Source organism: Chanodichthys erythropterus, chromosome 17 (assembly GCF_024489055.1).
Source record: "Chanodichthys erythropterus isolate Z2021 chromosome 17, ASM2448905v1, whole genome shotgun sequence".
Classification (NCBI taxonomy): domain Eukaryota; kingdom Metazoa; phylum Chordata; class Actinopteri; order Cypriniformes; family Xenocyprididae; genus Chanodichthys; species Chanodichthys erythropterus.
In genome coordinates this window covers 10,862,196-10,888,244 of record NC_090237.1, presented here as the reverse complement: position 1 = coordinate 10,888,244, position 26,049 = coordinate 10,862,196, and the positions used below count along the sequence as shown (strand labels likewise).

The 26,049-nt window shown below is 35.4% G+C and overlaps 1 long non-coding RNA gene and 1 pseudogene across 1 annotated transcript; one reads left to right on the top strand and one right to left on the bottom strand.

Annotated features, from left to right (window-relative positions):
• Positions 1-2,396: 2,396 nt before the first annotated feature.
• LOC137005335 (calcium-activated chloride channel regulator 3A-1-like) lies at positions 2,397-8,352 on the bottom strand (annotated as a pseudogene).
• A 9,131-nt stretch (positions 8,353-17,483) lies between these two features.
• Positions 17,484-21,182, top strand: LOC137005157 (uncharacterized). The gene is made up of 7 exons (XR_010892212.1): positions 17,484-17,525; positions 18,194-18,249; positions 18,497-18,584; positions 19,079-19,143; positions 19,253-19,406; positions 20,441-20,517; positions 20,668-21,182. It is a non-coding gene; the product is annotated as an uncharacterized lncRNA (long non-coding RNA).
• Positions 21,183-26,049: the final 4,867 nt, after the last annotated feature.

The following is a 26,049-nucleotide window of genomic DNA, read 5'->3' as shown; positions in this document are numbered from 1 at the left end:
TCATTAAAACCAACCAGACAAGCAAAGCTAAAAGATGATCAGGTGGTGTTGGTTATGTTTTCACATAATCATTGTTTGATCTGAATCACTGAACTCATTTAAATTCCAATCTTAGTTAGATTTATTATTGTTTATTACAGCAGCACCGTGATTCTACAGCATTTCTGTCACATGTCTACAAAAGTTATTATTGAGAATTAACAGAGGCTTAGATGTTGTTTGTTTCAGTGTTTGCTTAGTTGTACTCTTGAACCTTAATTATTTAACATTAGCTTACAGTTTGTGGTCAAAACATTTTGATCAACCGAAAGACTCACACAGACATCAAGAATTGGAGTATGAATCTCAACAACGGTGACAATCAAAAGCTTCATGCCGCAATGCATGCTGGGTACCAACATAGTACTAAAATCATTCATGACTCCCAGCATGCATTGCGGCATGAATAAATTATGCAGCTAAATTGACTGGTTATTTTCTTTAATTCTCACTGTTTGCCTTTATTTTTGCTGTTGTTTTTGTGTTGACTTTTAGTAGTGTGTTTTATGATGTTCAGAGTTGATCTGTTTATCTTTTTTGTTGATTGTCACCATTGTTGAGATTCATATGATGATTCTTGATGTCCGTGTTAATTTAAGTGATGTCATCGATTAAACATTTTTTGTAAATGAGTTTAAAAATTATGATTGCTTAGCACTGCTTCATCCTTTGCTGTAATATAAAAGTAAATCTATTAAAGAACAAGAAGCAACATTTCTTATAATAGATTAGACACTGGATAAGTTCAGTGAATTGTTCATTTCATAATCAAAACATAACCAACACACACATTTTCTCTTAGCTTTTTTATGCCATAACAAATATGTCTTAAAAAAACACACATTTACACCAACCAAAAAGAAACTCATATTACAAGTCAAGTGTCAAGAGCACAACTAAAGCGAGCACTGACCTCCATCATGGTAACGTCAAACGAAACAAAACATCTGTTAGTTCTCAATAGGAACTTCTGTAGATGTCTGACAGAAATAGTCAATATGGTTAGTAATAAGTGAAGCTGGTAATATTATTTTTGTTGTTTAACCCTCCTCTGCTGAGATATTGAGCGATTTAGGCCCCATCCACACGGAGACGCGTTTTTGTGAATACGCACAAATTTTGTATCAGATAGGTGTTTCGTCCACACGGATCCGCCGTTTTCGAAAGGTGAAACCACTAATTTTTGAAACAGGGTCCCAGAGTGGATAGATCTGAAAACACCATCTTTGTGTTAAAATGTAAGTGACTTAATATTATTAACTTGTTTGTTGAACTGTCGTATCAGTGTCACATTTTCAATCGCGAGGTGATGGTAAATAAAGTGATGGTCACTTGTCAGCTCTCTTGGTCGTCAGGTCGTGTGATGTATGTTGCTGAACTGTATTCAAATGTTATAAATATAAAAACACCACATTTTGAAATTTAACTGCAGTATGTCAATTAACCGTAGTTTATTTGTGTGTGCTGCGCTCATAGACTTTAGAAAACGGCGCTCATTTGTTTGATTTCTCCTCGAGAAGCTGCGCAAGCCTCACAAGTTTAATGTCCTTGCACCCTGACCGAGTCCGTAACTGTCGTTTTCGTTTTTTCATATTCGTCATTTGGTGGCTCTCAATTGTCAAAAACACCCCTCAAAATATTTGCTACGGATGCGAAAAATGCAGAAAATCGAACCATCCGAATTAATTATTATGACGGACGGAAGTTTCAAAGGCTGCAAATGTTTAAAACGTGAGGTCGTATTTAGTTATATATATATATATATATATATATATATATATATATATATATATATATATATATATATATATATATATATATATATATACACACACACACATACATATATATATACAGAGGGTGCGATTTGTAGGGGGGGGGTGGGGGGATTTCCCCCCATCTGGTCTATGTATCCCTGCCTCTGCTGAATTATTTTTAAACCCCCTGGGGTGATGCTACTCCACAAACCTCCAAGAGCATATAAAATTACAAAAATAATAATCTTTTTTTAAAACATCGCCAAATATAACGCTGCATTTATATAGAACTGTCTCTTTACATCCACAACAAACCCTGACCTCGATGATGGTAACTTAAAAATAGTGATTTTCTCCTTTGGTGATTCTGCTTGTTATCATCAGGTGTCTTCAATAATGGTCAATCATCACTCAATTAAATACTTATTTATCTCATTAATGCTTCAGTGGGTGGAATAAAAATATGGCAGGACTTTTACTCTCTGACCCCTGGACTTCCCACCTCTGGTTCCAAGGTACACAATAAAATATTACATAATTTTTTTTCTTTGAGCCCAAAAACAAATTCAAGACTTTGAAAAATAGCATAATAGGTCCCCATTTAAAATTCAAAGAATTAGTTAACTAAAAATGTGCTTTAAATCATCATAATGAAAGTTTAATACATGCCTTTTACTGTACAGAAATGTTTTTATTATTTTGTATTTAAAGTCACTCACATTTCAGAGGAAGATATTTCAAATGAGAATCTGTTACAAATGAGAACTCTACATGAGATACAGTAGCAATACATATACTTGAAAAAATATTCAGAAAGTAAGAAATTCTCTTTGATAGTTAGAGATGGTTGTTTTAAGAAATGTTCTAAAGTTGTTGGATGTACATTATATTCAAATTAGATATAAAGATTGATTTATTTGTTTGCATCAGATTGTTAATTCCAGTTGTTTCTTTAACCAAGGCGTTTTCTGCGTCTCACTGCCCATGTGATTACAGCAACAACAAAGCATATGACCATAATTACTACACACAAAGAAATGACAAGAACTGTCAAATTCAAGCCTGGGTTTGATATTCCAGGGGGGTTTGGATCAGGGAGGATCTTTGAAGCTTGAGCGATGTTAGAGGTTTCAGATTTCACATTTTGTTCATCCTCAGACTGAACTGCAAAGAAAAGTGTGGTGCCATTTTGGATTGTGAAACTGAGATTGAATGAATGCTGTTCGACTGATCCAGCCTCCAGCGGTGAGACGGCAGCTGTGTTGACTGCATGAGCATTGCTGAAGTTTTCTCGAAGCATTTGAAGGTCATAGCTCCACCTGATCTCATAGGATTTAGCTTAAAGGAAAAGAAACATGCCATGCAAGACAATAAAATTTTCATTATTTCATGATCTAAATTTGAAACTACTTCTATGTTGTCAGTGAAGATGAAAACTTTGTATTTTAAATTCTGGTATAGTAACTGTATGCTTTACCTGTCCCTTGGTCGAGGTCCTCACCAGGAGCCGTCCAGCTGAGAAGCACAGAGTCCTCCTGGATCTCAGCACTCATATCTGTGATTTTGTTAGGAGGGAAATTTGGTGGCGTTGTGCCTGTAAAAGCCACCTCAAAACTCTCACCGATGGCTGTCCTGGTAAAGCTTCCAACCTCGAGTGGTTCTTCAGAAACTTGAGGCTTTGGAGGGTTCAGCTCCACCACACCTGAAATTAGAAAAACCACCTGAATCTGCTTGATTCTGTTTGAAGGTTTTCTCTGAGCAGCGGTGTAGCTAAATATAGTTCCAGTTTGTGTATGAATTCATTGACTTTCTGCAGGTTACATAGATACACGTGTCTTTATGAGGGAGTAACTAAATCATTATCTCAGATTCATTTATTCAGTCACAAGCTGCATTCCAATTATCAGGGTCCCTACACAGTGTTCATATCTCTCTATTCACCAACCAGGATACCTTTTAAAGATCAGATCACTTGACTAAATAAGATGTTTGGGTTGCACTTTATTTTACAGTACATTACAGTGTATTTAATTAAGACAATACTGGTAAGGTAACTACTATTGGTAAATACTACTATTACTATTGCTATTGCAATTACATTTAGTTGCATTGAAAATGTTGTGTCCTGCACACTTTATACCTGCAAACCACACACTGGACTAATTAAATGCAATAAGAGCCTCAACTCCTTTGTATTTTTATTTTATACAAACTTTAAAGTGCTGGAGTGATGAACAATAAATAGTGGGCACAATTCTGCTTTGGCTTTGGGTAACACTTTAGAGTGATCATTAATGAATAACTACACAGGAACAAATAAGTAATGTATTATTAACACTCTAGTAACTACTATTAACTAACTAGTGGGTTACCATGACCTTTACTTTAGAATTAATTATACATTATGCATTATTCATGTTAATTATGAACCTGTATATAGTAGTTCTTAGTAGTTCTCTGGGAGGAATGAAAAAAATAGTAGTTATTGATTAGCTAATAGTGAACTGCCACCTTCAACTGAGCGCTATTACTTACTAATTCATTAATCAGAGTTTCTTGTTAGTTAACAGCAGTTACTATAGTGTTAATAATGCATTACTCATTTGTTCCTGTGTAGTTATTTATTAATGAAGGATCAGTATTCTAAAGTGTTACCTGGCTTTGTTTAGAATTATTGCTGCTGGCGAGGGTTGCCAGGTTTTCAGAAAACTCAGCAAATTGCTCCGCAAAAAAGCCCATTGGGGGGGGGGGGGGGGGGTGATCAAGTTTAAATGCATTTTCAAAAAAAGAGAAGAGTTTACCGTTTACCACGTATCCAGGTACATATGGGGCACCACCCCTTTTTTGGACAGTAATTCTGGCTTGTCCATCTTGATTCTTCACTCTTACTTTCAAGCTGATTCTCCCTTTTTCAAGCTTTGTGAAATATCTGGAATAGACGCCATCATCTTTGAAAGCATCAGCTCCTGAAAAGATGTATCTCTGAGTTATATCAGTTGGAAATTTACATGATTTATTTATATTTTAAGTTAAGTGCACACTTGGAACAAGAATTATGGGTAATTTACCTGCTCCATTGTCCAGGAGTCGTAATTCTTGTGCGGACCCAGATTGGGACTCCAGCGTAGCCCGCACTTCAGCATTTATTACAGGCCTGTAATTCTGACTGACCTCAGCAAACACTATCAAGGGTTTAGTGCCGTCACTGAACTGCTGGTTCATGCGGGTTTTGACTATGATAGGAGGAACATCAGCACTCACCGCGTGACTCGTTACTGTTATAGTCAGAGCCTGAAGTGTTGTAGTTCGGATACTGTACTTCCAGTCCCCAGGCTAGAAAAAACATGCAAGCAGAAAAATAGAGGTTTGTAGCTGAATCATCAGTGATAACCTCTAAGATAAGTCTTAGTCTGAAGATACTGTCAAACACATTTTCACTTATCTAAAACTCTGGGCCCAGATGCCTTTTATTGTTTTAATAGTTTGTTTAGTTTAGATGTTTATGGATTGAACTATAAAATTAATATCTGGTTCATAAAAGTTGTCATACCTCTGCAGTTCCAGGAACATTCAAGGTGACTGTATTCAGAGATGTATCATCATTCATTTCTGTCTGATTGTAGATTGAGCCACTTGGTGACTGGATTGAAATGATAGAAACACTTTGTTGATAGATTATTACAAAGCTGGTTTTGTTACCAACAGTCTGATCCACTGATACTGTCCCATTGAACCAGTCTGATGTTTTTACTCCAACACTTTCTAGCTAAAGAATATATAAAAACAGAAACATTAAAATACTCAGTATCGATGACACTCTCAAAGTAATAATTGTATACAATGAGTGATCACTTGCCAAACCTGAACTGGGTCTTTTGTGTAATCTCCAGTTGATAATGTAAGTGAAGCAAACGCATCCATTAACTGGTTGGAGGTGATCTGATCATTTGGTGAGAAGTAAATCCCTCCTATTTTCACCATGAAACAATTGTGCATTACATACTAAACTGGCACTAATGTAATATATGATTTACTCAGATATAGATACTTATTATTTATTTTTTTACTTACCAGTTTGTGTCGCCATATTCCTCAGTGCGTTAGCTGCATTGGGACCTAAAGCTATTGTGTGTATAATGACGCCAGTCTTTATTGCATCACGACTACAACTGCCAATGTCGTCTGTCGCCTCACCATCTGTCAGAAAAATGATTTCATCTCCTAATACATTCCCATTGTCTGTTCTAAGTACCTGGTGGTTAGAAAAAAGAGAGCATTTGCCTAGATTAAACTACATATACGCCTCACATATTACAAACATAAAATTAACAATTAAAATATCACCTGTAAGCCTAGATCGAGGCCTTTACACATGTACGTTGATCCACTTGGTGTACTTGGCAACAATTTGATGAGTTTCTCTCGTGTGGATTCACTGTCAAGAGTAGTCAAGGAGCTTTCAATTTTGGCATCAGTACTAAAGGTTACAATTCCAACACTGGCTTGATCCTCAATGATGTTCCGCAGTAAATGTGTGGCAGCCTGCTGCTGTCGAAGGATTCTGGAGTCCTAGAAAATGGAAGAGCATTGATATTCATTGTGTAGAGGCTAAAATTATGCAGGCACACTTGTTTCAAATTAAGGTTTTTTAATATTTGCATACTATTGCCATGCTTGATGAGACATCAAGGATGAGACAAATAACCCATGCTCTCGTTGCACAACTTTAAAAATTGGCGCTGGTGGAGAGGACTGCATTGGTTTTAGAGAAGGAAGTGTGTCTTTATCCACAGAATCCTCAAATATTACGTTCCACGTCGGCTTGTTGCCACATCTTTCATTTTGCAGGTTTGGGGCTTCATAATTGTGTTCGTGTGCTTGACAAAATGTGATCACCTAAAAAAACAAAATTTGTCACTAAACAAAAGTATGTCCCCAAACACTCAGTTTCACTCAGCTTATCAGTTTAAGATATCTTGTTTTAATTAAGCAAGGAGTAAAAAAAAAAATAACTTGATTATCTTTGAGTCCTCATATCACTGAATTTCAACTTTATATCTCAAGTAATTTCTGACAAACTTAAAAATTAATATTAGCTTGCTATAATTCAAACTTTATATTTTTCAAATGTAACTTGTCAAGCAGATGTTTCAAAGTGAAATTGATGTAGATAATAATTGTGGGATGTAACATCCAAATGAACGTCCACGGCCCCAGGGGAAAAAATCATGTACTGTATGCTGCAAGTTTAATTAGTTACTGAAGTAATTTTCTGGAATTTGTGGAAACATGCAAAATCTGCACTTACAGAATCCAGGCTTGGCATGAACATTATGGAGCTCTCTGTGTACTGATTTTTGTTTGGAAAATACTTGCAGCCTTCAGTAGGTAGTGAAGTTTGTTGATCAATGTTGCACATTTGAAGAGATCCATCAGCATTAACATGATGAAACACTCCATCAATGAAATTGCTACACCTAAAAATAAGCAAGAAATCAAAAGTGATTGTAATTTCCAAAGACACTTTAATAATATTCTTTCTTTTTATTCACAGTTTATGACCTTGTAGCTGCAATGCGGCCATTAGAGTGGTAGAATGGCTTTGTGTCACTGTATTCATCATACACGCCCCATCTCAGATGAGCCCATTCATGAACCAAGACCTTTCCTGCAAACGAACATTTTTGGTAATTAAACAAACAGATTACTGCATTAACCTGGATAAATGTTGAAGGATAACAGATGACATTCACCTCTTGGTCCATAAAGCTGAATGACAGAGTCGTTTAGGAGATAGTTTGGGGTTAAATGAATGTATTGAGCCTCATCTCCACATTCAGCATACTGGTGAGCGTATGGCTCATCTGATTGAGCTTTATCGATTCTTATTTTGGCCTGTGTTTGACAGAGATTGGGTCAGCAACATCATATGTGAATGAAATGACTGGAAATTAATATTTTAAAAGATATAATGCCATAATGCTCTGTACCTTTTCATAGGACTCTGTGCTTGCTCTGTCAAATTTCACACCACTCCAGTTGGGTGGAACGAGTATCGTAGCTTCTTTGAAATAGACCTTTTTTCCCAATGCTTGATGAAGATAAATCGACCCTTCAGTGAACATGTCCTGTCAGAAGGAAAGTGAAAAGATAAAAAGAGAAAACTCAGTGCATTTATACAAAATTAATTATTAATTTGTTCATTCACAGATACTATCAACAATTATATATATATATATATATTTCTGTTATACAAATATAAACAAAATTAATTGGATTAAAAACTTTGGAACACAAAATCTTCTATAACATCTTTCAAAAACATTTAATGCACATAATAGACAAAAAAAAAAGAAGAAGAACGAAAGCATATTCACCTTGATTTTATCAATGAGCGTGTTATCCTGTTTTACATTTGAACTGATTGCAATGGTAATGTCAACATAACCATTTCCATCTAGTTTGATTCCAGTGGAGGACGACAACAACATCCATAATAAGACCAACACTGTTCTTGAGTCCATAGCTGTAGAGTTCTGATGAACAGCAACTCCCGAAACCCAGTTTTGAAACATATATAGTAAAAAATTAACTTTAAGGGCCTGATTACAGATAGAATGTCATTTACTGGAATGGACTAAATTATATCAATAACTGGACTGAGTCATGGGGCAAAATGTTGGAGACAGCAATCAACAGCAAGCTGTTTAATTCACTTTCCTTGACTTATTGCACGAAAGAACCTACAGTGCTGCTACTCTCACAAGGACCTCAAAATAAGCCTCAAAAAAACAGTAAAAAACAAAACAATATTGTGAAATATTATTATAATTTAAAATAACTGTTCTCTATCGCTGTCATACACTCTCATAAGCTGTTTATTGACTTTTTATTGGCTGGTTTATCGGCTGTTTATTTATCAAGTGTATTGAGTGCTGTCTGTCACTACACTGTAAAAAAATAATATTTTCATGATTTATCACAACTGTGGTGAACAGCACATTCCAGGACAAAGGTTTGCTTTTGATTAGATTTCGGTGGATTAACACAAAGGGCCCTATTTTAAAGCTGCAGTCCGTAACTTTTTTTGGTTAAAAATAATCAAAAATCAATTTTTGAGCAAGTACATAACCAGCCAGTGTTCAAAAATATCTCATTATCTTGTCTCCATTAAAACTCCATTGTTTCCTCCTTCTTATATAAATCTCATTTGTTTAAAAGACCTCCGAAGATGTGAGACCTAAACAGCACACGTTGCTATCTGTGTTTAAACTAACTCATTTAAGCCTTGCTGATTTAAACCTTCAAGAACAAAACGCGAAAGAGAACTCGCACGCGCTGTGATTTGTGCGCTCATCCGAAGCGCGCACACGCTTATTTCAGTCAGCGCGCAAATACTGAAGTGAAGTCTTGTGCTTCAGCGGCCAAATTCATACAAAAAATATGTCAACATGCCCGGGTTGGTCTTAGCGAGTATCCTAGCAAACATAGGCGGCTATGTCTTAAGTGAACGTATATTAGTCGAGAAAGACAGCGCATGTGTAACAGTATATGTACTGGATCGTGCATGTCTTAAAGGGAAAAAAACTATTCCTGCTGCCTGTTTTTAATGTTAAATCAAACAACAAATAACAAAGAAATCACTCATTGCTCTTGACTGAATAGTTTTTGTAAGTTCAATCATGATTAATCTTTATTTATTTTATACAGTAAAGATAATATGCAGTGATATTTTATATTTGATTACTATTTGATTACTGTTAGATACCTGAAAAAACTGAAAAGCACTGTTCCTGGATCCTGGATCTGTTTTTTCGCTCTTCTTTATTCTTTTTTATGTATTATAGAAATATCGGATCGGGACTCGGTATCGGTAGATACTCAAAATCAAATGACTCGGATTCTGACTCTAGGGCAAAAAAACGTGATCGGACCATCCCTAATCTGTGCACAGCTGAATCATCAGACTAGGTAAGCAAGCAAGAACAATAGCGAAAAATGGCAGATGGAGCAATAATAACTGACATGGTCCGTGTACTTTTGCGTCCATTCCTTTTTCGTTTTTTAACCTCGTCAAGAAAAACAAAAAAGAAACGGTTGTTGTATTTTTAAATGCTATGGTGAATACCAAAATTTAAATTAAATCCGAATACACAAATTTCATGTGCACAAAATAAATATTGACTTATTTTCAGATTTTTGTTTATTACGTTTTGCATCTTTATGAACCAAAATTAAAAAAGGACAAATTAAAGTCGAAAAAATGTCAATTTACAAGTTATCTTTTGTAAAATTGTTGTTTCCCCCACACTTTCGAGAGCCATGTCTCTGAAACATGATAATACATGACTTAAGGTGACCACCTGGCTATTGATCTGTTGCAGGACAGTAGATGTGATTTTGCGGGACTCATGAAAGTGAAACAGATAAATTTACAACTATTACTATGTAAATATTGATTTACATTTGTTGGCAAATTTGGCATATACGCCGATTAATGTTTCTGCCGGTGGGTGCCCATAATGTTGCGCTTATGGCAACATTAAATCCTGGAGAGAAGATAGATTCACGGCTGCATGCAGGAGGACAAAGTTTGAGCGCGCAGATGTAATATGTGAGCGAGAGCGCGGGCGCGTCCAGTTTTGTGCAAGGGAATCCGCCTGTGAGCGGAGAGATTCCTGCTCGCGCATTTGATGCGCTCTCGTGATACAATAATGCGCTCTCGACATTTTTCATTATAATAACGCCATAAAACCCGCATTAAATGAACTATTAACGTGTGAAGAAAGTCGTGTCTGAATTTCGCAATTTTGTATTGGTTAAAACAAATGGAGAATATCTCGTTTTTCTGTAGGTGCTCGACCATTTCCGTGTGTGGCGCTTGATCGCCGCCGTTCGTTGGAAATATTTAACATCAGGATGGATGATTACATGCTTTAAATCATTGATTTGGGCAGCCTATGAGCAGCTCTTGAGGTTCTTATCCAGTATGGAAGATGAAATCCTTGCTGGTGTAGTTGTGTTTACCGACTTTGATGAGGCCTGCTCTTTGCGCTGTCCACTCAGTTGTCATCAGAGGGAAAACCTCTCTCTATGATTGCGTTGGTTGGTTATTTTCACAGCTAGAATATGACTGCTGCACAAATAGATTTTTAATGCTCCTAGTTTTTATTATATTTCCTTCTGTTGTATTGTAATTTCAGGGATGAAAAAAATTACAGACATAAATGAAATGTGGGACACTACTTAAGTCTTGCGTGACGCAGGACAAAGCTCCCAATTTCGGGACTGTCCCGCAAAATGCGAGACGGGTGGTCACCCTATCTTGACTTGATTTCCACACCCTTCTCACTCACGAGGGGTCCGATAATGCCGCATGTCCAAGAGATACTGGCAGCAAACGCGTTCAGCGAAGCGGGACATTCTAAGTGCTTAACGTGAAAAATCCTTAATGTGGCTTAATGTAGGTGATATTGGAGGACCAAATTCACTACACCTTATAAGCAGCCCACTATGAACACAATTAATAACACGTTAAGCATTTTCCTAGAAAATAAAACACAGTTATGAAGAAAACGCTAATGCATTAAGACACTGATATTAAATTACCAATAAAGATGTGCAGACAAGCAGGTCAGGCCGAAGGCAACGCGCTTTCAACGTTCAGCGTTTTCCACTTGTAGAAAACCATTAGCTATAAACGCATAACTTTATATTGTCCTTCCATTTTGTTTACGTTGCAGTTATAGCAGATGCTAGTGATGACAAGAAAAGAAAATGTTTCTCCCTGGATGTTTTTAGGATTAAGCCACATACAGAATTAATGTCCCAGCTACGCGGGCGTAACACATTGCTTTCAATGAGAATTGAGAAATATTTCATGTCAAACCTCCACTGAGGCAAAGGGCATGGGAATTTTGTCTTCACGAAATCACATATTGGGGTATAATTTTGTCATCATAACAAATGTATATTTTCATATACAGAATAACAGCTATAAAGTGACGATCCTAATCCCAAACATTTTCTCAATATAAAACAATATAAAACACCTAACAGAGCCAGATGAAAAAGTCACAGTAATTTAGATGTCGTTTTGGCCTTTATTCACATAAAAATGACGGGATTGAGACCACAAGCGGGAACTCGATCATGTTAGAGCGCTAAACAAGAGGCTATAAGGTTTAGAAATGTAATGTTTAGGTTAAAATATAAATGTACAAATAATAATAATAGTAATTTAATGAATGAAAATTAATCAATGTCATTTAGGCAGGCTCTTGAAGCGAGTCATTCTATTGACGCCAGAGGAAAAGGCACTAGAGGGCGCTTTAGCGTCCCTGTGTGTATGACGCAAAACACTGGAAATTAAATTTAGCATTTTTACATATTAAATAACAACTTGTATATCATTTATGTTATTTTTAATAAAATATTAATCTTGCATAAAGAAAATTGCCTTGTATCTGCTAATTCTATTCATCAATGTTAAAATAAAAAACAAAGAAACCACATTTTCCATATTTCATTTCTGGTTTAAAAAAGGAAAAACGAATGGACGCAAAAGTACACGGACCTGACATGATCCATGATAACATGATATTTTTAGTGATATTTGTAAATTGTCTTTATACAGGTTTCGTTAGCATGTTGCTAATGTACTGTTAAATGTGGTTAAAGTTACCATCGTTTCTTACTGTATTCACGGAGACAAGAGCCGTCGCTATTTTCATTATTAAACACTTGCAGTCTGTATAATTCATAAACACAACTTCATTCTTTATAAATCTCTCCAACAGTGTAGCATTAGCCGTTAGCCACAGAGCACTATCAAACTCATTCAGAATCAAATGTAAACATCCAAATAAATACTTTACTCACATAATCCGATGCATGCATGCAGTATGCATGACGAACACTTTGTAAAGATCCATTTGAGGGTTATATTAGCCGTGTGAACTTTGTTTATGCAATGATAGAGTCGCGAGCTCGGAAGGGGTGGAGAGCGCAAGCATTTAAAGGGGCCGCAGCCTGAATCGGCGCATTTCTAATTATGCCCCAAAATAGGTAGTTAAAAAAATTAATTAAAAAAAATCTATGGGGTATTTTGAGCTGAAACTTCACAGACACATTCAGGGGACACCTTAGACTTATATTACATCTTGTAAAAAAACGTTCGATGGCACCTTTAACAGTTCAGCTACTACTATTAACTAATATAGAAACAAGCTTAACTAATCAGTAAGTAATATCGAATTTAGGATAATAAGGAACTAATAAGGAACTATCTTAGTACTAAATTCAATATTACTTACTGATTAGTTAAGCTTGTTTCTATATTAGTTAATAGTAGTAGCTTAAGGGTTAATGTAGTACTACTCATTTGTTCTGCATTACTTCCTGCATAGTTACTTATTAATGACGGACCATTATCTAAAGTGTTACCTGCAAGTGCACTTAGGGCGTGTCCAAATCCACATTTGCTAGTTTTATGATGGGGAAAAATGGTCAGCGTGCCCAGTGCATGGTCTAAAAGGGTTGTCCCTATTCTCTTAATGAATAATAGGTGTGTTTTGGGCGTAACGTGCAATAATCCAATCAGAATCTAATCTTTCATTCACTTTAAAAGCCAGTTGCATTTGCGCCATGCTGGATTCGCTATTTACATGGTGGAATTTGCAAACGGAAAAACTGAACGCTTTTCTAATGAGGAGATGGATCTGCAGTCCATCTACGGGACAAGACGAATTCCACCAAAGCAGTTTTATCTTTATGCACATAATAATAATTACATTATGATCCTTTTATTTTTAATATTTGGCATGTTTGTGTGTGCTTTATTGTTCAGGGGAGTGTGTGTGTAATAAGCAAAGTGTACATGCACCTGTAGGCGCATATTACTAATTTGCTCTTTAAACGAAACAAATATTGTGCCATTGACTTTAGAACAGGTTTTTGTTGCACTGTCTGTAGAAAATTGGCCAAATTCTGACAGTAACAAACCATTTTCCGTTAAAACAGTAATATACTGTAGAAAACAATGCATTCTGGGTAATATTTGTCATTTTCGAAAAAATAGCCTACAGAAATATACTGTGAGTTAACATCGCTCAAAGTCAACACTCAGAGGCTGTGTTCTAAATCACACACTATACCCTCATTCACTATTCCCTACATTAGTTCACTAATATAGTACATTCAGACACTGATGAACACCTGATTAGCAGAATCACTGAAGGACAGAGAAACAAGACCAGAAAAAAGAGAAGAGACGAGCAGAAACACAAGAACTACAACTGACTTCAGTGTCAAACCAGTTTGACATTATTTCTTTCATACATGTACAGAAGTTCTTGTTGAGAATTAACAGATTTGGATGTTGATGTTTTATTGAAAATAAAAATGTATTGAAGTTTGCAGTCACCATCGTGGTGACCAGTGTCTGCTTTAGTTGGGCTCTTGACTCTTTTACGCTCACGTTCTGCTGTAACTGAGTGTTAATAAAACACATTTGTTACGGCAGGAAAAAACCAACATGAAGTTGATCTGGTTTTTTGGCTGTTGTGATGGTGTTGAAATCATCTTGGATTTGTTTAATTCACTGATCTCTTTCTGTGTCTACTCTTTTGATTTAATGGGTATTATGTTTATCGATTATATTATGTCTGTGATTCAACAGCGTAAGAACCAGCAACATTTCAGTTATCAGTTATTTAGGATGCAAACAATGCAAAGTTACAAAATTTGACATTAAAAGGTGTAAAAGTCACTCGTTTTTCTAAAGACGTGCGCGTTCTTGTCGAATCGGCCTGAATGAAGACAGTGATGGTGTTAATGGGAAGAATAATTAAAAAGTAAGTAAACAACTGTTACTTAGATATCACTGCTTCATTTCATGTCAAAATCAAACTCGAAATGGCCTGACAACATGATGACTGTGGGGTTTTTAGTGAGCAATCAGCGTGGTGAAATTAAAGGTATATCTTTGTGTCTGTGAGTGAGCGAGTGACCAGTGTGTTCAAGCTTGATGACTGCTGAAAATAAATTGACTATTAAAAAGAAAAGCTGAATATTAGTTTATAAATAATATATATTGTTTAGTTATTATTTTGGAATAAATGTAAAAATGCGTAAAAACACTAACTTGATGTAATTATACTTGGTTTTAATAAATAGAACATTACGTAGTATACAAGTACAAAATAGAATTGTATTTGCTTTTTACATAAAGCAACATGCAGCATTTTAATAGTTTTTCTAGGTCTTCTTCTGGACTGAAGCACAGGCTCTACTCTTTAACACAATGCTGTCCCACAAAACTCAACAGAAACCTTTTAAATCCCAACAGAACATCAAACACTAACAGATCCCTCGAGATCTCAGCAGATGAGGATTGAAAAACAAAAACAGCCAGCTTCCCTTATCACTAACCAGGGCCTGTATTTATCAAGTTTCTCAAAGTGCCATTTTAGTCTTAAGTACTCCTACTTTCAAACTTAAGTATAAAAGCGAATTATCGAATTTCTTAAAGCTAAGAATCACTCTTACTCTCCCAGTTATTTAAGACAGCTCGAGAGGTCTCTCAAGTGGTTAGGAGTTGCCAGAAGGGGCTTGTGAGGAGACAGAGACGTGCACAAATCTTTCAGGGGAGCAAGAATGTTGTTGAAATGTTTACGGCGAGCAATTAAACAGTATCGTTTGGACAGAGCAGGCATCATCTTTGTTAGCGCTGGTTAATGTTGAGCTGAACTTGTTCGACTAATTCAGCAAGCAGTAGCGCTTCTTCCTCTTGCCAGTTCAGTTTTCTTTTGGAATCCATGGTGACTGATTATATCATAAAATCTAGGCTATATAAAGGCAGGTCAGTTAACAGTACACCGGTTTAAAATGTGCAATTAAGATAAGATGGAAAACGTGTTTATCTTTCATTTCCAATGTGTATATCATCATGTATTCTCTTGAAAATTCTTTATTGTCAAATTGAATGTGTTGAATGTAAACTCCTCTTAGAAATTTCACCATTCAATGTGAATTTTTCTGAGAATATTCTTAAATAAGGAAATCTATTCAGTGATTGGTCCATGCCTATGTCGTCATCCAAAATCCCGTTTGTGGAACAGCAACGTGTCGTGAATCATCTAGACTGACACTTAAGATTTAGTCATACACTTCACTGAAATTAGAGCTGAGATGCTTGATAACTAACTTTTAAGCGCAGCTTTGAGCCAAGAAGTTTTTTACTCTTAAGTCAATTCTTAGCAGTGTTCTTGTAAGTAATTCTCAGAGGCTTGATAAATATGGGCCCTGATCATTTTCATAAGTGCACAAAAGTTCTTATTGAGAATTAACAGATGTATATGATTTATTATAAATAATAAAGTTTGATGTCACCATCATGGTGGACAGTGTTTTGCTTTAGTTGGGCTCTTGAACTTGACTTTTAATGTTAGTGTTTTTCTGACTGCTGTATCTCAGTGTTTATAAAACACAGCTGCTATGGTAAAAAAAAATGACAAAATACAACCCCAGTGAAAACAAACAAAACTTTAAGAACTGTTAGTTCAAATGCTGATGCAAACATGATGGTGCTTTTTAAATTAACTTGTTGGTCTCAAGGATTATGGCAATTTTTCAAAAAAGAAAGTATTCTAGAACTGTGTACATCCAGAGTGACAAAAAGGACTCAGAAAATCAGTCTGGATCCGTCACATCTAAGCCACCTTCTCTCTGAACCTTTGCAGTCTGGCCAGCGCTATACAGAGCACTGAGCACCAGAACAGACAGGCACAAGAAAAGTTTATTCCCTCAGGCAATCATGAACAGTTAAATGTTCTCGGTCCGTGTACGTTTTGATAGTTTGTTTTCCAATTTGAAATGAAATATGCAAAAACGAGAAAACGGTCGTTTCCCGTTTTTTCGTTTGTTAAAAAAAACGGAAAAACGAGATTTTGACTCGATTTTCGTTTTTTCGGGTCACGGATAGAAAACGGAAACACGACTTCAAAACTCGTTTTCCACATGTGGGCGGTCATTACACGCCCCTTTCAGCCGATTGGTCAATCAAATCTGAGCCAGTGACGTCATTTTCAGTTAATTCAACAAAATAACAGTCCTCTGCCGCTATATCAGTACACTCTAAAAAAAAATGGTTCTTCAGCGGTTCTTCAGCGGTTCTTTGGGGTGGTTAAGGTGCTATATAGCACCGCTACCTTATAAAGAACCAGTAAAGCACCTGTATGGTTCTTCAGCGGTTCTTCAGTGGTTCTTCAGCGGTTCCTTGCTGTGGTTAAGGTGCTATATAGCACCACTGCCATACAAAGAACCTGTTAAGCCTCTGTATAGTTCTTTAAAGGTTCTCTAACTCTCTTATTCTCTTAGTTTAGTTGGGGAAAGGATTAAAAACAACATTAAATTACAGTGTATTTTCTAAACATAACCTGGTTCTCAACCTTTTTGTCCCCAAGCCCCTCTACACTGTTAGTGAATAAGGGTGTAAGTTGGATTGCTATAACTATTTGAGTCTGATTACTTCGTCTTTCTGCGAATTGCTCTCAATATTATAGTAGGCTACACTCAACTGCTCAAATATCTCACTTTCGGCCAAAGGATAATTTCTCTTTAAGGACCCCGTGACAGACGGTTTTTTTTTCTGACGTCATGACTCAAGTGACTTTCTGGAGTTTTCTTCTCGGCCGCCATTTTCTTTCCCCTGGACTCGGATGAAATAAGGTAGGTTGGAAATGTTTTAATTAATATACTCGAAAATGCAAAGGTTGAACATGTGTTTTAGCGGTTTAGAGTTAATTAGCGTTGTTTGTGAACATGAATACTAACGAAATCGTAACTAACCGAATTTTTGAATTTTCGCGGCCTGCAGTAACGTTATAAAGGTTAGCGCTAATTGAATATTTCTATTATATACAAGATGTTGCATTACTCGTTTTATTCTATAGAAATGTATTGTTGTAGTGTTTGGACCATGTAAATATGTCTCTAAATAATTTTTAAAAGAAACGTCTCCTTTACCGTGTAAGCAGCGCGTGCTATTTGAAATGATGCGGGCAGGAAGTGCGTGGGGAGCGGGAGAGACGCTCGAGTCGAGGCTGAGGGGATCCTCGCATTACAATTATTGAGTTTAGGTTTTTAAAGTAATGTTTGTCAGTTCTTTTATTTGTCTTTTTCACGTTAGCTCTGATTTGTTCGACCAAAATGACGAAGAAAGTGTGTGAGTAAAGACATATTTAAGGCTTAACGTTACTTCATTTGACTAGCGCGAGGTGTTTTTTTTTGTAGAATGAAATGGCTGAGTATTTACACTACTAATTAATTACTTGCACTGCAGCAAACAAGTTTTTTTTTTTTCCATTTATAAACACTGATTCCCCTCTCCCTTTTAGGATCTAAAGCTCCTCAATGTTTGACGACTAAGGACACTTTGCAATAACTTTACATGGTAAGTAATTTCTATAAAAACGGCTATAATTGTTAATAGATAATATGAATTACCAATGTTGGACATGTTTGAATAAAATCCATCTAATGTGGTCTATTGACTTGAATGTCATCCTCATTAACAAACTTTAGACTAAGAATTATCCATTCCAAAACATTCATCAACTCCCTCTTATGCCATCTCAAATGCATGCGACTTTTTTTCTTGTTGTTTTGTTTTAATTTTTTTTTTTTTTTTTTTTTGACAGTAGCCATTGACATTAAATTAATCACAGTTCCAGCTAAAAATCTTTACTGTTCTACTGAAGAAAAAAAGTCAACTTGGATGGCCTGATGGTAAGTAAATTAACAGCTAGCTTTCATTTTTCGTGAAATATCCCTTTAATCAAGAATGATTAAATATATTAGGGTGTAAAGCTAATTTATTAATTGATGCATGTCTTATTTTCAGACTTATAATTATATATTATAAATTCATAATTTTAAATGAAACCAATGACTGATTCAGATGCATTTCTTAATTACAAATCTGTAGTATTTTAGCACTGACGAAGGCCTGTGTGCTGAAACGCATTGGAAAAATAAAGAATTGATTTTTTTTTTTTAGCTCCTTTTTATTTATTTATTTATTTATTTGATCCCTCAATGCCACAAGTGTTGCTGGTATTGTCCATAAATATATTAATTGCAAATTTGGCCAGTCATTAATATGAATTATTTTCTTTTTCTTGTCCTTTGCTATTGCATATCTGCAAAAATTTGATTTCCTATTACAGATTATTGTGCTTTTTTTTTAATTAAGAAAATTAATCACAATTGCTTTATCACAGGCTGAAAACATTCACCTGAGAGAAAGTCCTGAAGACCTCATCAAGGAGTACTTTCTGAGTTGAACGTAAGAACGTATTTTGGTTTATTTTCAGAAAAATAAGTCTAAATTTGTGTATTTTGTAGTTATGCTAGCAAAAGGTGACCGAATTTGTTTTTTTTATGTTTACTATTAGGATAACCAGACAGATGATTGAGGAGCAGCTCACCATGGCAATGTTCATTATTTGGAAGGAGGGGGAGAACTTCATGAACCATCTGCTGACATTGAGGGAGTTAAAGTTTTGAATCAACTTACTTCAGTTACATCAGCTTGTGCCCTGCTTCTAGGTATGACATACATCATCAACCTGGCTTGTCCGAAACCCCTTTGATTTACTTTGTATGTATATGTTAGAGCTGCACAATTTATCGTAGAAAGGTCGCAATCTCGATTCAAACACCCACGCGATCCTACTTTATTAATGACAATGATTCGCCTGCGTCTGTTAAACCTTTGACAAAAACATTCAGTGTTCATGCTGCCACTGATCCAGAGACAGCAGTTTTGAACCACACTGTAGTTATTCAAGGATTTGGTTATTTGATTTCTTTCACAAATATTAAAATTATCACATAAGTAATAAGACAAAAGGATATAAACACTGGACATCAGATAGCGATCAAAATAGAGAAAATCGAAACTAACATGGTGCTTCAAATAACTGTTGTATATAAATTACCTTGTTAAGCCACTAGGTGGCAACCAGTGACATTGTCATTGAATCATTCATTCAATAGATTGGATAAGGTTAAACCCTGATTCATCCAGTAGTGAAACAAGTATTTATTAATGAGCCATTAATATATTCAAAACCATTTTTTAAAAATAATTCATTCAAATTAAACATTTTCCGGCAATTAGAGTCCAGCTATTAATATTTTGCTAGAACTAGTAAAATAAATGTTATTTTTAGTTGTCTATTTAGAATCGTGGGAGAATTGCGATCTCTCTTTGAAACCAAAAAATCATGATTCTCATTTCATCCAGAATCCTGCAGCTCTAGTGTATGTCTCGTACAAATGTGAAGTTGTATGAATATCCAGATTTGTGCAAGGGTAATCACCTTTAAAGGATTAGTTTACCCAAAAATGAAAATTCTGTCATTAATTACTCACCCTCATCATTGGAGGAACAGAAACCTCTCAGACTTCATCAAAAAGATCTTAATTTGTTTTGAGTTCAGAAAAAGCATACGCATAAAATACGAAGTATACTTTGGGCTTTACACACAGTAATGAATGTTTAAAAAGCAAAACAAAAAAGTATTGGGTAAAAGCATCCCCCATGTTATGTTAACCTGATGATGTTATTTTGTTTAAAGGCCTACAGTTGGAAGCAGCTGTTCTCCTCTTGCCTGCACTGTTCAAGGTGGACCTGGGGTTGCTGTTTGACATTGAGGTGAGCCATGAACAGTTGACTACAGTGTGTGAAGCACAATCTAATCAAAGCACGACACTTATTGCACATTTTGTTATAATTTAGCTTATAAGGTTTGCCTTTCAAATAAATATGTGAAGATGGTTAATGCTATTATCCCCTCTTCTCCAGGGCCATGCTCAGACCAGCCCTCCTGTCATCCCAACACCTAAGATAGTGCCTAAAGCCTGCGGGAGGATCATCTCATGCAGTATGACCACATTTTGTTCACGTTGGATGGCCAGTTAATCACAGAGTAGAGTGAGGACGTCTTGATGGCACTGGGCCTCCTCCTATGTGTATATTTTGCGTTTGGAATCGAATCCAATTCAGTGCCCTAAAGGACTGAAAAAGACACTGATCTTTTTGAAGTATGTTGTTTTGAAATTGAAGGATGCAGTCGGACTTCCTGTCACTGTAAAATGAGTGTACAACTCAATCTGTGAGTAGACTTTTGGAGTCAATACTCTCTCTTGCTCCCTTTCTTATGGTTTAAGTTCCAGTTTCTATATTTTTTTTTGAAATCCCGAAGGACAAAAAAGAAACTGCAGGACTTCAGAGCATAACTCAGTATGTAAAAACAGGACTATTGTCTTCAAAAATGTACATATTTCAAGCTTGTTGCATTATTTTGTATGTGTATAAAAGGGGAGTATAATGTGAGTTTATTTGCTGCTGAAAGAAATAAATTAAGGTTTTGAAAGTGTAATGTATTTTTGTTTTTCAGTAAGCATTTAGTACATGATTTTGAATCTTTGAAGTCATGATTTGGTAAGAAATTATTAATTATCATTCATAAAAGTGTAATTTAGAAGCATATTGACTCATCTACAGTAGTACCTGGCATGATAACAGGCCCTGCTAGCTCAAAAAACAATATATGGCACCTCTAATTTGACAAATGTGCTAGAAAACTTTAAGAATAGGTGCTATATAGCACCAGAAAAGGTTCCCCTATCATAACGAGCCAAAGAACCACTGCTGGTACTATATGGCACCTCTTATGGTTCTATATAGCACCATACGACAAGGTGCCATATAGCACCTTTAAAGATAGGTGCTATATAGCACCAAAAAAGGTTCCGCTATGATTACGAGCCAAAGAACCATTTTTGGTGCTATATAGCACCATTTTTCTTTAGAGTGTAGATGTCATAAATCGGCTTTCTTCTGTGCAACCTAACGCGTATTTCACAGAAATATGCATGCACAATATGACCACCGATCAATAGGCTATATATAATGATATACTATTCTCTATTATAGATCAGTGGCTACTGCACTCTTTTTTTTTTTTTTTTTTTCTTATTTTAATGTTTTGCTTACATTTTATACATTTAAATTCAATCATTTAGCAGACGCATTCCTTGCAGTAGGCTATAGAGTAGACTATGCAGTCATATAGGCTATCCACTAGGTGGCGCACATGACCACGATAACCTCCGTGCTGGGTTTCGTCTTTTTTACAGTCTATGGTTTCGTCGAAAGGCGATGGCGATCCTTTGCCCCGCAGTAGATATTTTCATATTTTCAGTGTTATTCATGCACAGCATGCTACTAATGCGCTGTGAAGTCATCGATAAAAAAAAATTAAGAGCAGCTTCTTAACACAAAATAGTTGTTGTTGGTGGTGGTGGTTGTGTGTGTGTTACATTTGTTTTCACGATATGTAGCCTATGGACAAAAAGACAAATACGAAATATAATATAGGCTAATAAAACTGATATTCCTATTTGACATGTGACAACACCTAATAACGGTATCACCGTCGGGGGGCTTTTAGTTTTCCTTAGCTTATAAATGGCCATGCATATTTTATCTCTTAAATTAAACATAGCACTAGAACTTTTATGAACACAGTGAACATTATTATATCTCACAGTTTACTTGCTATCCTCACTTTTTCTGTCTTTCCTTCGCTTTTGAATGAATTAGCCATAAATGGCCCTGAACATTTTACTTTCAATTTCGATTTAACGGCAATTGGCGATTCTGCGTCAATTCAGTGGACAACAGCAAAACAAAAACTCTCGTAGGCTATATTAAACATAGAACTTTTATTATCTTTGTAAATATTCGTGGCTTAAACAGCGGGGAAATTTACTGTAATGCAGTTCTGTGGATGTTTTGAAAAACTTAAACTAAACGAAAATTATCGTTGCCTTGTCATTCTGTTTTTCCCCCCTGACTTTCGACTGACGCGATCATCGTTTCATTAACTGACAAGATTATATTAAATTGGAATTAAACGAAATTAGAATTGATAAATGTCTGTGAATCATTAAAAAAATCCCAGGGGTTTAGTTTTAGCCTACATGAACAAATAGCAGAATAAACAACAGAACATGAGGATTCATCATCACGCACCTGCCGCGCTTCTGTGAATGGAGAAAAAAGGATTAAATTATTTAGGCTAAAAGGAATAAATAGCCTATGTCTATGCGCGAAATTTATTTCACTTAAATAATTAACATATTACCAAAATGAAAGGGGGGGAAATGCGACAATATGAGTGTCGGTTCATTTTTGAGAAGTACACAGAAAGGAAACCGAGGCGGCAGAAAATTTCTTTGTTTATTTTACGAGCAATGTTTTGTTTTTATTGTGAGTGTACAAAAATAATAGGCCTATTTAACCCTTCACAGATTCGAATGGTGTTACATATATTTGACCATAAATGTCTGAGTATTTTAAGTTTTTTCCGCTTTTATAAGAAAATTCAAGTGAACGCGTTTTAGTAATTTGACATTGCAGCCTGTTAGGCTAACTGTCAAAATAACATACATTCAACCAAATACATAAAAAGTTATACTGCTCATTTTAAGTAGTCTGTTTACAATAAAAGCGTTTAAATAATAAATAAATAGTTTAGCCTCCAAATCGTGAATATTGAAACATTTGGATTTGTGTCAAATTAGAGAGGTATAACGCCGGTTTCTGTTTCAGTTCAGCTTTAAATGAATTCGTTTTGGCAAACATTTAATATATTATTTTTGTCATAACTAAAGTAGCTGGTGGTTAATCTGTGCTTTTCACGGCAGAGGACTGTTATTTTGTTGAACGAACTGAAGATAACGTCACTGGCTCAGATTTGATTGACCAATCGGCTGAAAGGGGATAATGACCGCCCACATGTGGAAAACGAGTTTTGAAGTCGTGTTTCCGTTTTCTATCCGTGACCCGAAAAAACGAAAATCGAGTCAAAATCTCATTTTTCCGTTTTTTTTTTAACAAACGAAAAAACGGGAAACAACCGTTTTCTCGTTTCTGCATATTTCATTTCAAATTGGAAAACAAACTATCAAAACGTACACGGACCGTTCTCCCCACTGTGCAACGACAACTATATGGAACATCACTTATATTTATTTAACAATACCCTACCTCTTCTTATTCTATTCCCTGTTAATTTATTATATAGTAAATACAATTTTGTTTATATTGTATCTTATTTACATACATCTTCATTTTTATTATTTTGCTATCTGTGTACTGTTGTCTCTCTGTGTATCGGGAGCTTCTTCTGTCACCAAAAAGTTTCTTGTGTATGCAATCATATTTTGCAATAAAACTTTTACTGACTATGATGAATTCAGTAAATACTGTTTAATTGTGATAAGGTGTTCCAAGGTACACAATAAAATATTGCATCATTTGTTTTCCTCTTGCCATTCAGTAATAAATGGTCACGATCACCAGCTGGAGTGCCCTTGATAGCCACCAGGGGGCACTCCATCACAGACTTTTGCCATTCCATCAAAGACTACATCCCCCATAACTCATTGCCTGGTCTCATCATCACTGCATTTCTGAGCGTGCTGTCTTTTGATTCTCATGTTCATTCATGGTTTTGACTTTCTGCCCAGTTTCTTGATTTTCCCTGTTTGCCTGTGTTCCTGTGAGTCTGACTGTTTGGACTGTTTACCCTTTGCCTGTTTATGACTTTAAATAAATTACTGTATTTAAATCCTCACACTTTGTGCCTCGGAGCAGTTACGTGACAAATTGAAACAGTGTAACAACACTGTAAAAAATTGCTGTAAAAAATGGCCAAATTTCTACAGTAACATGCTGTTTTCCATTAAAACAGTAATATACCATAGAAAACAATGCATTCTGGGTAATATGTGACGTTTTCAAGAAAGTAGCCTACAGGAATATACTGTGAGTCAGAGGTGGGAAGTCCAGGGGTCAGAGAGTATTTTTATTCCACCCACTGAAGCATTAATGAGAGAAATAAGTGTTTAATTGAGTGATGATTGACCATTATTGAAGACACCTGATGATAACAAGCAGAATCACCAAAGGAGAAAATCACTATTTTTAAGTTACCATCATCGAGGTCAGGGTTTGTTTTAGTTGAGCTCTTGACCCTTGACTTTTTAATATTACACTGTAAAAAAAAGTCAGTAAAATATACAGCAAAACACCGTCAAATTCCAACGGTAATGGAGCGTAAAACCAAAAACTTCCTTTTACTGTATTAAATAGATTGAATAACCGTTAATTGTGAGACTGGATAAAACTTTGTTTTTTATTGTAATAAAATGTTGAAATTATAAATATTTTCTGTGAAAACAAATAAATATGCATACATTTTACAATTAAATATTGTAATGTTGAAAATGTCTAAAAACCTTAGATTTTATGGTATTATTTGAGTAAACCTACATCTGGGTTTGTTTTAGTTGAGCTCTTGACCCTTGGTATTTTAATATTAGATTTTGTTTGGGCAGTTTTAACTGCATTAAAACCAATCAGACAAGCAAAGTTAAAAGATGATCAGGTGGTGTTGGTTATGTTTTCACATAATCATTATTTGATCTGCATCACTGAACTCATTTAGAGCCCAATCTCTGAGTTAGATTTACATTATTGATTACAGCAGCACTGTGATTCTACAGCAGAAGATCAGCTTTTACAATACAAAAATATATATTTTTTTAAAATTCTGATTTAAAAAAAAAAAATAATAATAATAATTTAAACACACAGAGATCAAGAATCAGTCTGTGAATCTCAACAGTGGTGAGAGTAATAAAGCATGTTGCAATGCATTCTGGGTGCCACCAATCAAAAATCATCCATAAAACAGGATATGCATTGCTGCATGAATAAATTATGAGCTGAATTGTCTTAGTAATTTTCTTTATTCTCACGATTTAAATTTTGCTGTTTTTCTGTGACTTTTAGTAGCTTGTTTTCTATTGTTCAGAGTTGATCGGTGCTTGTCACCATCATTAAGATTCATACGCTGATTCTTGATGTCTGTGTGTGCCTAAAAAAAAAAACCTTTTTTTTCTGATAAAGACAACTTTCAAAAAAAAAAAAAAAAAAATGTGTCAATAAAGTTGATCTTTTGCTGTAATTAATAATGTAAATCTAACTAGGATTGGGCTCAAAATGAATTCAGATCAAATAATGATTATGTGAAAACATAACCAACACCACCTGACCATCTTTTAACTTTGCTTGTCTGATTGGTTTTAATGCAGTTAAAACTGCCCAAACAAA